The following is an 11,684-nucleotide window of genomic DNA, read 5'->3' on the forward strand; positions in this document are numbered from 1 at the left end:
GGGGTTAAGACTTGCCAATAAATCTGATGTCTTTTTGAGGGGGGTAGGGGGGGGGAGGTATGATCAGGTCTGGTGTAGCTGTGATGCCTGGAGCTATTACCTACCAATCCTGTGGTGAGAATTCCGTCAGACAATATGCAGACTGCTCTAATTATTGATTCAATGTGGAAATCTATGTTTTAAGCCTTTAAAGATCATGAAAACGCGATTCAGAATGTTTCTACATGTAGAGAAATGCATGTGGCCGAAACCAGGTTCCCCGGTGCTCCCCAAGATGGGGCGTCTTCAGGTTTAGTGCCTAGGGCAGCAGCAGTTGTTAATACGGCCCTGGTACTGAGGACTTCTTTGAGGTCTGTATGGAACACCTGCTGTCCCCTTTCTGCCAGCAGTCGATCACCACAGTGTGCTGCTTAAATCGTGGTAGCTGCACTGTAAGTCCCAGCCAGCAGTCTGGAGTAATAAAAAAAATAAAATAAAGATTTGAAGCCCTTAAGGGCTGTTGGGTTCTTTCTCTAGTATCCCTTCCTACAGGAACGCTAATTTTCTCCCTAATGCTCTCCCTGACAAGCAGCAGCTCTCTCTTTATTCTCCTCCAGCATGCATGTGAGGCAAGCACCTCCGGCCCAGATTTTTATATGCCCGGGTCATCTGATCTGGCCAACCAATCGCTGCTATCGACATGTAGCGTTCTCACGTGATGCTACGAGCTCCCAAAGACTCTCCTGCATGATGATTGGCTGAGAAAAAGCTGCTAAACATGCAGGAAGAGGAAGATGCCATTGTCCCAATTATCGCAAGATGCTCGTCCAAGTAACGAGTACCATTGAGTACCCTAATACTCGAACGAGTACCAAGCTCGGACGAGCATGCTCGCTCATCACTAGTTGCTACAAATGCTCCTCTGATAATCAGCCAGTGTAAAAGTGACAGTGACCAGCTGAGTAGCAGGAAAATGCCTGATCTTTGACTGTTTGTATCTTTCGGTTGGGCTTCAAAATTTATCTTTATTAGCTGCAAAGTTTCCTGTGTAAACAGGTGATGTGTGGCTAAAAGCAAATGGAAACTGACAGCACGGATATGCATATAGCTGTGTTGTTAGTTTCCTGACCACAAGCTGTAAATACCTTCTGCGATGCTGGTGATCTGGCATCCTGCTCTGCGAACCTACTATCCTGCACTGCCGCAGCTCTATCTTTAGGCTGTCACCTCCTCCTGACTGAGCCATAGCAGGCGGACCGGCGTGATGGCCGGAGAGTGAGATGCCGAATCTCAAGCAGCACAGAAGATAAGTACGCACTGTTTCTGATTTGAAAACTGACAGCAATACATTTATGCGCTGTCAGTTTCCATGGCCGCACGAATGATACAAGGATCGATTGTGCGGCCCTGCTACTCAATTAATAGTGCAGTGTAAAGGCATTGCAAACAAGCGCCGTTCTCGCTGATCGCCGCTCGTTTGTATCCTTGCATGGCCCCATGTCAGGCCCTGTAAAGGGACCCTAATTGAGGGAGAGATGAAAGAGACGGATGAGAGATCATGAAAGAGTGAGAGGGAGAAAAAGAGGAGAGAGACATGTGAGAGTGAGGAGAGAGATAAAGAGAAAACTTTTATAACTTGTTCTTACTAATTGAACACAAAAGAATTATCCCTTTATGAGTTGCCCCATATAGCCCCTCTAAGCTAGAATCACACTTGGCGTTTTTCTGGAAAAAAATAAAGAAAAGGCAATAAAAACCTCATATTCTCTGAATGTGGTTAGATGTTAGCTGGGAGCCAATTTGGTAATATTATCTGCCATAGTCACATAGGGGGAGATTTATCAGCCATGGTGTAAAGTGAAACTGGCTCAGTTGCCCCTAGCAACCAATCAGATTCCACTTTTCATTTTCCAAAGAGTCTGTGAGTAATGAAAGGTGGAATTTGATTGGTTGCTTGGGGCAACTGAGCCAGTTTCACTTTACACCCTGTAAATCTCCCCTATAGTGTTTTTGACGTTTTGTCACTCTTTTTTTTAGTGTTTTTAGACTTTGTGGTGGCTTTTCACAATTGCAGTATGCTCATGGAATGGATGTTTAGACTAATAGACTTCTATAGGTGCGAACCTGGGACCCCCTCCCTCCAATTAAAAATACGCCCAAGTAATTTTTACATTTTTCCATGGTTGCCACCTAAGTGGTGTAACCTTTCTATTTTTTGATTGACATAGCCATGATAGGGTCTTTTAAATGTACCATTTTGAAATTTTTTATTTTTTACAGTTTATTGGGAGGCAGATTAACATAATACAGCAATCGTAGCGGTTTTCAATTCTTATTTTTTGCAGTGGCCCGGCTGTCTCTCGAGATCCCGGCACTACCTTATTCTAGGCCCGCTGTAAAAAGGCAATGGCTTAGAATAGAAACCCTTTAAGACCGCTGTGAAAAGGCATATTGGCAGTCATTAAGAGGTTAAATAAAGCATAAAATACTAAAATTAAAAAAGAAGCCGAAAAACACAGAAAGTCAAAGCAAAATTTGTGTCTGAAGATTTAATAGATGACGAACCTATAAATCAATATAAATGAGTTAATAGCAAGAAGAAATAAAAACACTAGAAGTACAATGAAAATGAGATTTGTAAATCGATTTTTCACTTAGCCTTTACTACTTCTCCATGTGTCCTGCATCACCCATTGAGCCCTCTGGGTATAATAGGACTCTTCACTATAATCAGTGAAAATGAATTAACAACCCCAAAAAAACAAAAAACAAAAAACAATACAATACAATTATTCTTAACATATATTGCATATATATTGGCCTAAAAGTAAAAAAAATTACTAAAAGTAAAAATGTAGTGATTTACAGTCATTAAATATATTAGGCTTTGTATATATAGTGTATGCATATACATTATGGGGGAGATTTATCAAAGGATGTAAAATTTAGACAGGTGCAAACTGCCCACAGCAACCAATCACAGCTCCTCTTTCATCTCTGGTAACATACTCACTGTGGCTGTGCATAGGACCCAATGAGGCCATATAGTAGAATAAGACATAGAGCTCTGCACCCCATAATGCCTCCTGGGGTATGTGCTATCCTGGAGACATGGAGGGGGTTATATAGGGTTTTAGCCTGCGCTCCTGCACCCTGACCCACCAACTTTTTTAATAAGTAACAGGAGAAATATAGGGGAAGAGCTATGTACATAACCGGTTGCTGGATAATTATAGGAATGTCTATACCAATATCAGTCCTGCCGGGAAATCAGGCTTTGTCCACATTGCATCATTAGGAGCCTCCGTTGCAGAGTCCATTTAGCACCGACATACTGTATGGGACCAAACAGACTGCTAATACAATAGACAGTTTTTAGCTTGTGTCTGTCAATTTAGTGGAGTACATACACTAATCACAAAAAGTTAGGGATATTTGGCTTGCGGGTAAAGTAATGAAAAATGTAAAAGCCTTAAAGGGGTAGTGCAGCGCTCAGCAATTATTCACAGAATAACACACATTACAAAGTTATACAACTTTGTAATGTATGTTATGTCTGTGAATCGCCCCCTTCCCCGTGTTCCCCAACCCCCGCACGTGTACCTGGAAGTGTGGTGCATTATACATACCTGATCGGTGTCGCGCCCGTCCGCCATCTTGTGCCAGGACGTCATCTTCAGACAGCCGGCCGAAGAGCTCCGACTGTCCCTAGTGCCGGCCACCCTCTGCCGCGTCACCAGATGCTCAGCCGCGATTGGCTGAGCACAGTTACGCTCAGCCAATCGCGGCTGAGCAGCTGATGACGCCGTCCGAAGATGACGTCATTGACAGAAGATCGGAGACGGGGGTCAGCACGTGACAGGTATGTATAATGCACCACACCTCTGGGGACACAGGCGGGGGTCGGGGAACACGGGGAAGGGGGCCATTGTATAACTTTGTAATGTGTGTTATTCTGTGAATAATTGCTGAGCGCCGCACTACCCCTTTAAGGCTTTTTTCTAAGCCACAGAGTTTTAAACATTTTCCTCGCTGACGGCATGGTGTTTATACATCATGTCAGGCGGGGAAACGATCCAAGGCATGCATTTACCGCCCGTAGGTCCGCGAAATGTACGGACTTGTGAAATACAGCAGTACATTGGAGTCTGTTTCGGTCATGTGGCACAGAATTTGGAGAGAACACTTTTGGTGGTGGGGGAGATATCATGAGTGTTAAAGTTTTCATTAGGATCACGGGGCCTACGGTGGTGATGTGGGCGTGGCTAAGTGGTGCTACACCCGTGAAGCCCCACCCAGGTAGCACAATCCACAGATGCTCAAAGATCACTTTTTACTGGAACAAGCACAATGACGTATGATACCTTCTACCCTAATCCAGACAGAGTACAGTACTGCATGGGACAAGGACCCCAAGAAGGTCCCCATATCTACACTGAACCAACTAGACTTTCTTTACTACTCTACCATAGTCACCTGCACCTGCACTATAGTTTCATGTTTTGCTATTTTTGCATTGCAATGAAGTTTTCCAGTAAAAGTCACCTTTGGTTAAGTGTTGGAATCTGTCCTATTTTTGACGTTGCACCTACACCTAGTGCTACTCTTTGTGCCAGTGCGTCCGGGGGTGGGTATCAACACTCCTGACCACCACGACAAGTGAACCAGAAAAACACCAAGCCCACCTGCTGTATAACACACCACAGCACCCATTCACCACCTGATATGCACTGTACACACTTCCTATTAGGACGCTATGGTATCTGCCAGGTCCGTTTTAATACATCGGTGGGCCCAGTGCACAGCCCTCATGAGTGGACTTATTGCCCCCCCACCCCCACCCAACCCAGCGTTATCAGAATCGGAGCTCCAGACACAGTATAATGCCCTGAAAGTGCCCCCACACAGTATTAAGAGCAATACATACGGTAGTTACCTTATAATTTTATAAAGATATCACCAATATCATTACATAATACCGCCACACCATGACCACTATCACTACAGACCCGATAACAGAGTGCAGTTACATCCATTTACTCACAGGGGGCATCTTCTTTGATAAGAGTCTTTCACTTTTTCTTTCACTCCATCCAGCGTGGGCCACCTTGAAGTCTTCCCCCGGCTGTGAATCTTCTCACCGGAATCTGCCAGAGAAACATTTTAGGCTCCAACACATCCAGTAGTTACCCCCCCCCCACCTCTGTGCCCCTATACAGTAGTTACACCCTCTGTGCCCCCACTTAATAACTAGGTATGCTCTGTGCCCCAATATAGTAGTAAGGTCCCTATATGATATAGGCACCTCTGTGCAGCCCCAATGTAGTATAGACCCCCTGTGTGCTGCCCCCAGTAGTATATAGACCTCTGTGCGCTGCCCCCAGGATTATAGACCACTAGGTGCTGCCCCCAGTGGTATATAGAGCCCTTGTGCGCTGACCCCAGTAGTATATAGACCCCATTGTGCTGCCCCCAGTGGTATATAATAATAATAATAATAATAATAATTTTTATTTATATAGCGCCACAAGATTCCGCAGCACTTTACAATTTTGGGGGTGCATACATAGACAAAAAAATAGACATTACAGAGATACATATAATTATCAGCCATACATGAGGAGTGAGGGCATGCATCAGCTTACAGACTGGAGGGGGTGTGAGACAAAATGGCAGAGGGGCAAAGTCCTTCCTTTTTAGCATGGTCCGGCCATCTTTATAAATAAGGCAGTGCAGTTAAAGGGGGGTAAACCAGTCACCAACCAACGCTGGCCTGCTGCTTGAATACCTGGCGTATGTATTTGAGGAAGGGAGGGGGGAAATTTAGGGAACCTGGTAAGCCTGTTTGAACAGAAGTGTTATGAGGGCACGTTTGAAGCTTTGTGTATTGGAGGTAAGCCTGACAGTCTTAGGTAATGTATTCCATAGAACTGGTGCAGCTCGGGTGAAGTCCTGGAGACGGAAGTGAGAGGTGCGGATCAAGGTGGTTGTTAGTCTTAGGTCATTAGAGGAGCGTAAGGCACGGGTAGGGTGGTAGACGGAGATGAGGGAGAAGATATAGGGAGGTGCAGCACTGTGGAGAGCCTTGTGGGTGAGCAGGAGGAGTTTATATTGAATCCTGTGGTTAATAGGGAGCCAGTGTAGTGACTGGCACAGGGGGGAGGCATCTGTATAGCGGCTGGCACAGGGGGGAGGCATCAGTATAGCGGCTGGCACAGGGGGAGGCATCGGTATAGCGGCTGGCACAGGGGGGAGGCATCGGTATAGCGGCTGGCACAGGGGGGAGGCATCAGTGTAGTGACTGGCACAGGGGGGAGGCATCTGTATAGCGGCTGGACATGGGGATGAGCCTGGCCGCTGTATTGAGAATGGACTGGAGAGAGGAGAGTTTAGAGGAAGGAAGGCCGATTAGTAAGGAATTGCAGTAGTCAAGACGGGAATGAATCAGAGCGACAATGAGAGTTTTAGCAGATTCGACAGGAAGGAAGGGACGGATTTTAGAGATGTTTTTTTAGATGCAGATTACAGGAACGTGAAAGATATTTTATATGAGGAGTGAAGGACAGATTTGAGTCAAACATAACCCCAAGGCAGCGGGCTTGTTGTGTGGGGGTTATGGTTGCACCACAGACAGAGATGGAGATGTCAGGTGGGGGGCGGTTAGCAGAGGGAGGGAAGACAAGCAGCTCAGTCTTAGCAAAGTTTAGTTTTAGGAATAGGGAGGACATAGCGTTAGAGACGGCAGACAGACAGTTACTGGTGTTCTGTAGAAGAGGGGGTGATATCACGGGAGGAGGTATACAGCTGGGTATCATCAGCATAGAGATGGTATATAGCGGGGTGATATCACGGGAGGAGGTATACAGCTGGGTATCATCAGCATAGAGATGGTATATAGCTGGGTGATATCACGGGAGGAGGTATACAGCTGGGTATCATCAGCATAGAGATGGTATATAGCTGGGTGATATCGCGGGAGGAGGTATACAGCTGGGTATCATCAGCATAGAGATGGTATATAGCTGGGTGATATCACGGGAGGAGGTATACAGCTGGGTATCATCAGCATAGAGATGGTATATAGCAGGGGTGATATCACGGGAGGAGGTATACAGCTGGGTATCGTCAGCATAGAGATGGTATATAGCTGGGTGATATCATGGGAGGAGGTATACAGCTGGGTATCATCAGCATAGAGATGGTATATAGCGGGGTGATATCGCGGGAGGAGGTATACAGCTGGGTATCATCAGCATAGAGATGGTATATAGCTGGGTGATATCATGGGAGGAGGTATACAGCTGGGTATCATCAGCATAGAGATGGTATATAGCTGGGTGATATCATGGGAGAAGGTATACAGCTGGGTATCATCAGCATAGAGATGGTATATAGCTGGGTGATATCACGGGAGGAGGTATACAGCTGGGTATCATCAGCATAGAGATGGTATATAGCTGGGTGATATCATGGGAGGAGGTATACAGCTGGGTATCATCAGCATAGAGATGGTATATAGCTGGGTGATATCATGGGAGGAGGTATACAGCTGGGTATCATCAGCATAGAGATGGTATATAGCTGGGTGATATCATGGGAGGAGGTATACAGCTGGGCATCATCAGCATAGAGATGGTATATAGCTGGGTGATATCATGGGAGGAGGTATACAGCTGGGTATCATCAGCATAGAGATGGTATATAGCTGGGTGATATCATGGGAGGAGGTATACAGCTGGGTATCATCAGCATAGAGATGGTATATAGCTGGGTGATATCACGGGAGGAGGTATACAGCTGGGTATCGTCAGCATAGAGATGGTATATAGTGGGGGTAATATCACGGGAGGAGGTATACAGCTGGGTATCGTCAGCATAGAGATGGTATATAGCTGGGTGATATCACGGGAGGAGGTATACAGCTGGGTATCGTCAGCATAGAGATGGTATATAGCGGGGGTAATATCATGGGAGGAGGTATACAGCTGGGTATCATCAGCATAGAGATGGTATATAGCGGGGGTAATGCGATGCCCTGGCCCCTGGGGGCCACTTCCGCAGTGCTGGTGTTATGAGCGGGCAATGACCGGGGCAGCTGCAGGGTGTATACTTGTCACGGTATAGGCCTGAGGGCAGCACAGCTGTAGGGCCGGTCTGAGGAATCTGCGGGTGATGATGGGCATGCGATTCTTCGCTGCACTTAGTCGAGGCACCAGTTAGTGGACACCAATGCCAGGGTTCAGTAACAGCGGTTTTATTATAGATGAGGTAACTAGTAGCAACAGTTCTGTCCGGATGCAACCGGGTATATAGCAGGCTTTGACAAATAAAGCAGGAGTGGTGCTGCATAGGCTGTGAGAATACGTGCCGGATGATGGGAGTAGGAGTATGAGAGAAATAGCGTTGCTGGGTGGATTAGCTTGAGAATAATACTTGCTGTGAATCCTTGCAGCGATGAGGAGAAATAACGGAATGACACCCAGATGAGAGAGAAGAATCCGGTCACTTGAGCAGGCAGAAACAGCCGAAGACTTGAATATAGCAGCAGACTTAGTCACTCTTCTGTGGGAGAGGATAGAACCACACAACCTCCTTGCTTGGAAGCCGGGGCTCAACTCTCTTGTCAGCAGGAAGTGGGAGGTCACATGGTTGCTCCTGGCCAGAGCTAGTCGGCCATTGGAGGAACCATGGCTACAGGTCACGTGATCAACAGCCTTGCATACCACTGTACACTGCAACACACAGGAACACATGAGAATACACATGAAAATGCACAATACCAGAGAATACTAGGGGAAAACCAGCAGCAGTTGCAGTGCAAACACTTACCAGAACAGGCATTGACACAGCAAGAGAAATGGCTATTATAGGAGTAGTAGTCTGCATGTTCTGGGACACTGCATACCTCCCTAGCAAATTTGAGCCGACCTCGGCGAATCTAGAAGGCAGCAAACATGAATAGACTGGACAATCAAACAACAGGAATGAATGATGAGAGTGAGTGTGATGAGGTGTGTGTTTCCCACGCCCAAGGCACAGGTGAGAAGAGAGAGAGAATGAGAAACCCTAGTGGCAGGACTTCACCTAGGGGTGCCTAACGTACTCTGGCGACCAGGTAGCTAGTGCGTGAACCATCTGACATGTAAGCCAGAACAACTTAACTGCTGGCGGGTGACCCTCCATATTCCAGCCAGTTAGACAGTAGGTTTTCTGTTAAATGTGTTACCCTACTGGAGGAGAACTGTGAAGACCTGTGTACTACCTTGGCGTGTCTGAGTAGTGTCTTGGATACCTGGAAGAGAAAAGAACAAAATAATAAAAGCAAACATACATGGGGAGCTCCCTTTCATACCACTCAATCACACACACAAGCACTCTACAGGCCAAACACACGAAAAGGTATCCAAGGTGCGATATGTATGGACCAGTGTGAATGTTAAGTAAGACTATGTGTGATTACTACTGTGTTGGGACAAGACAGAGGTGAACAAATACTGGAAACAAAAGGAAGGGAAACACAAAAGACAACAAATACTGCGAGGTCTTGAGGAAAACTGGCTCACATGAATCTGAATGAAAATCTGAGAAAAAATCTGCATACGAACTGGCTCAACTAAATCTTTCCACACAATAATGAGACTGGATGAGAAAATACACTCCTACATAAACTGGACTTTCTCTGAGGTATATGTAAACTGACTTCTCTTACTCAGAGGAGGAGCTATCTGACTTAGACACTGGAAAATCGACTGTTTTACAAGAGAGGCGCTCTACTCTGAGGCAATCTATGTCACCTTTTGCTTACTCAGAGGAGGAAATACAAAGACTTCGATAACACTGGAATGCAATAGTAGAAAAAAAAAAATGCAATAATGAATTAAGTGCAATAATACCCTGTGTGGAACACACAATCACAGGAAAGTGCATTAGGAAGGAATGGGTTAAGTGTCTCTGTTAGGTAGAGTCTCTTTTAGGCAATTAGACATCGTCCATGTAAAAGGCTCTGGGACAGGCACTAGAGAACCTTTTGTTACTGTAAGTGTCCATCAGCTCATGGCTGGTTAGTACAGGGAACTTGGTCAGGAGGACCAGGCACGAACCTTGAACGTTGCATACACTAGAATGGTGAAACAGTTAAGGACTCTGGTCTCTGTAGCGAAGTGGAGGAATTCCTCTGGTAGAGCGCTCAGACCGTCTCAGCGGAGGATCCTCTTCAACAGTGATTGGTGCAGGTACAGGTGGAAGATCACCCCCAGCATCTGGTTGTAGAGCTGGAGTTGTTGGAGGCACAATTGGAAGTGGAGGGGCCACTGGAATGTGTACAGGGACCGCTGGATAGCCTATGGCCATGAGGAACGGTTCAACTTGGAACATTTCTTCCAGAGAGAGAGGTTTAGCTGGAGCTGCTGGGGGAGCCGGAGGTGTGGATGCAGGTACCGGACACGGTGCTGTAAGGCCCTGTAGGTCCTCCTTAGTGCAACGTTTTATCCTATTCCGGTGCACCGTCTGCGGGGCTAGCCCTGGCTTTTTTACTTCATACACATCAGTCTCTGGGTAAGGGATAGAAGAGATGACATAGGGCTCAGGCTCCCAAAGGCTTTCAAGTTTGTGAGAGCGATGATATTTCTTTAGCCAAACTTTATCTCCCACTTGTAGTGGTGTGGCATTCGCCCTTTGGTTGTAGGCATCCTCTTGGCGCTGCTGAGCTTCCCCCATCCTCCGGTCAACAATTTCCCGGGCATCCTGGATTCTCCTCTGATGCTCCCGAACCCAGTCAGTTTCAGGTAGGGGGTTGAAGGTGTCAGGAGCTTGGACTCCCAGAGCACGGTCCTGAGGAAGTTGGCCTTGGCGGCCGAACATCAGGTAGAACGGGGAGTAGCCAGTGGAACAATGAGTGGTATTGTTATAGATCTCCACTAGTTCATCCAACAAGTGGGGCCACTCTACTCTCTTCGTCACTGAAGCCGTTCGGAGCATGTTGATAAAGACCTGGTTAACTTTTTCACACAGACCATTCCCTTGAGGGTGATAGGCCGTGGTACGGAGCTTCTTACATTCATGGTAGGCACACAGCTCCTGGAAAAGTTGCGACTCGAAGGCCGGTCCCCGGTCCGTCAGCAGAGACTCTGGGCACCCATAGTGCTTTACATACTCCTTGTAAAAAGTAAGGGCGGTGGTCTTGGCGGTCAAGTCCCTGACAGGTACCACGACTACCCACTTGGAGTAATGGTCGACCATGGTGAGGGCGTAGGTATACCCGCATCTTGTAGGGGCCAGCTTCACATGGTCCAGGGCGACTAGCTGATTCGGCCGGTGGGAGGTGATTGGATGCAAAGGGGCCCTGACTTCTCTTCCCCCAGCTTTGGAGATATTACAGGCAGGGCACTCGGCACACCAGTTCTCGATGTCAGCCCTCATCCCGATCCAGTAGAACCGCTGTCGGATAGTGGCCTCCGTCTTGTGTACCCCGAAATGACCGGACCGGTCATGGTAGGCATCTAGCACCATCTTAGCGTCTCGTCGGGGAATGAGGATCTGGTGGCACCTCTCCCCGGAGACCGGGTCAAGAGAGTTCCGCAGGATCAGTCCCTTCTGTAGGAAGAGCCTCTTTCTTTGCCTCCAGAGTCGCCTTAGCTCGACATCAGGATAGGGCCTCTTTATCCGCATGGGGACCCGACCAGTAGAGAGGTAGTCATAGATCTCCC

This window comes from Dendropsophus ebraccatus, chromosome 1 (genome assembly GCF_027789765.1).
Source record: "Dendropsophus ebraccatus isolate aDenEbr1 chromosome 1, aDenEbr1.pat, whole genome shotgun sequence".
Classification (NCBI taxonomy): Eukaryota; Metazoa; Chordata; class Amphibia; order Anura; family Hylidae; genus Dendropsophus; species Dendropsophus ebraccatus.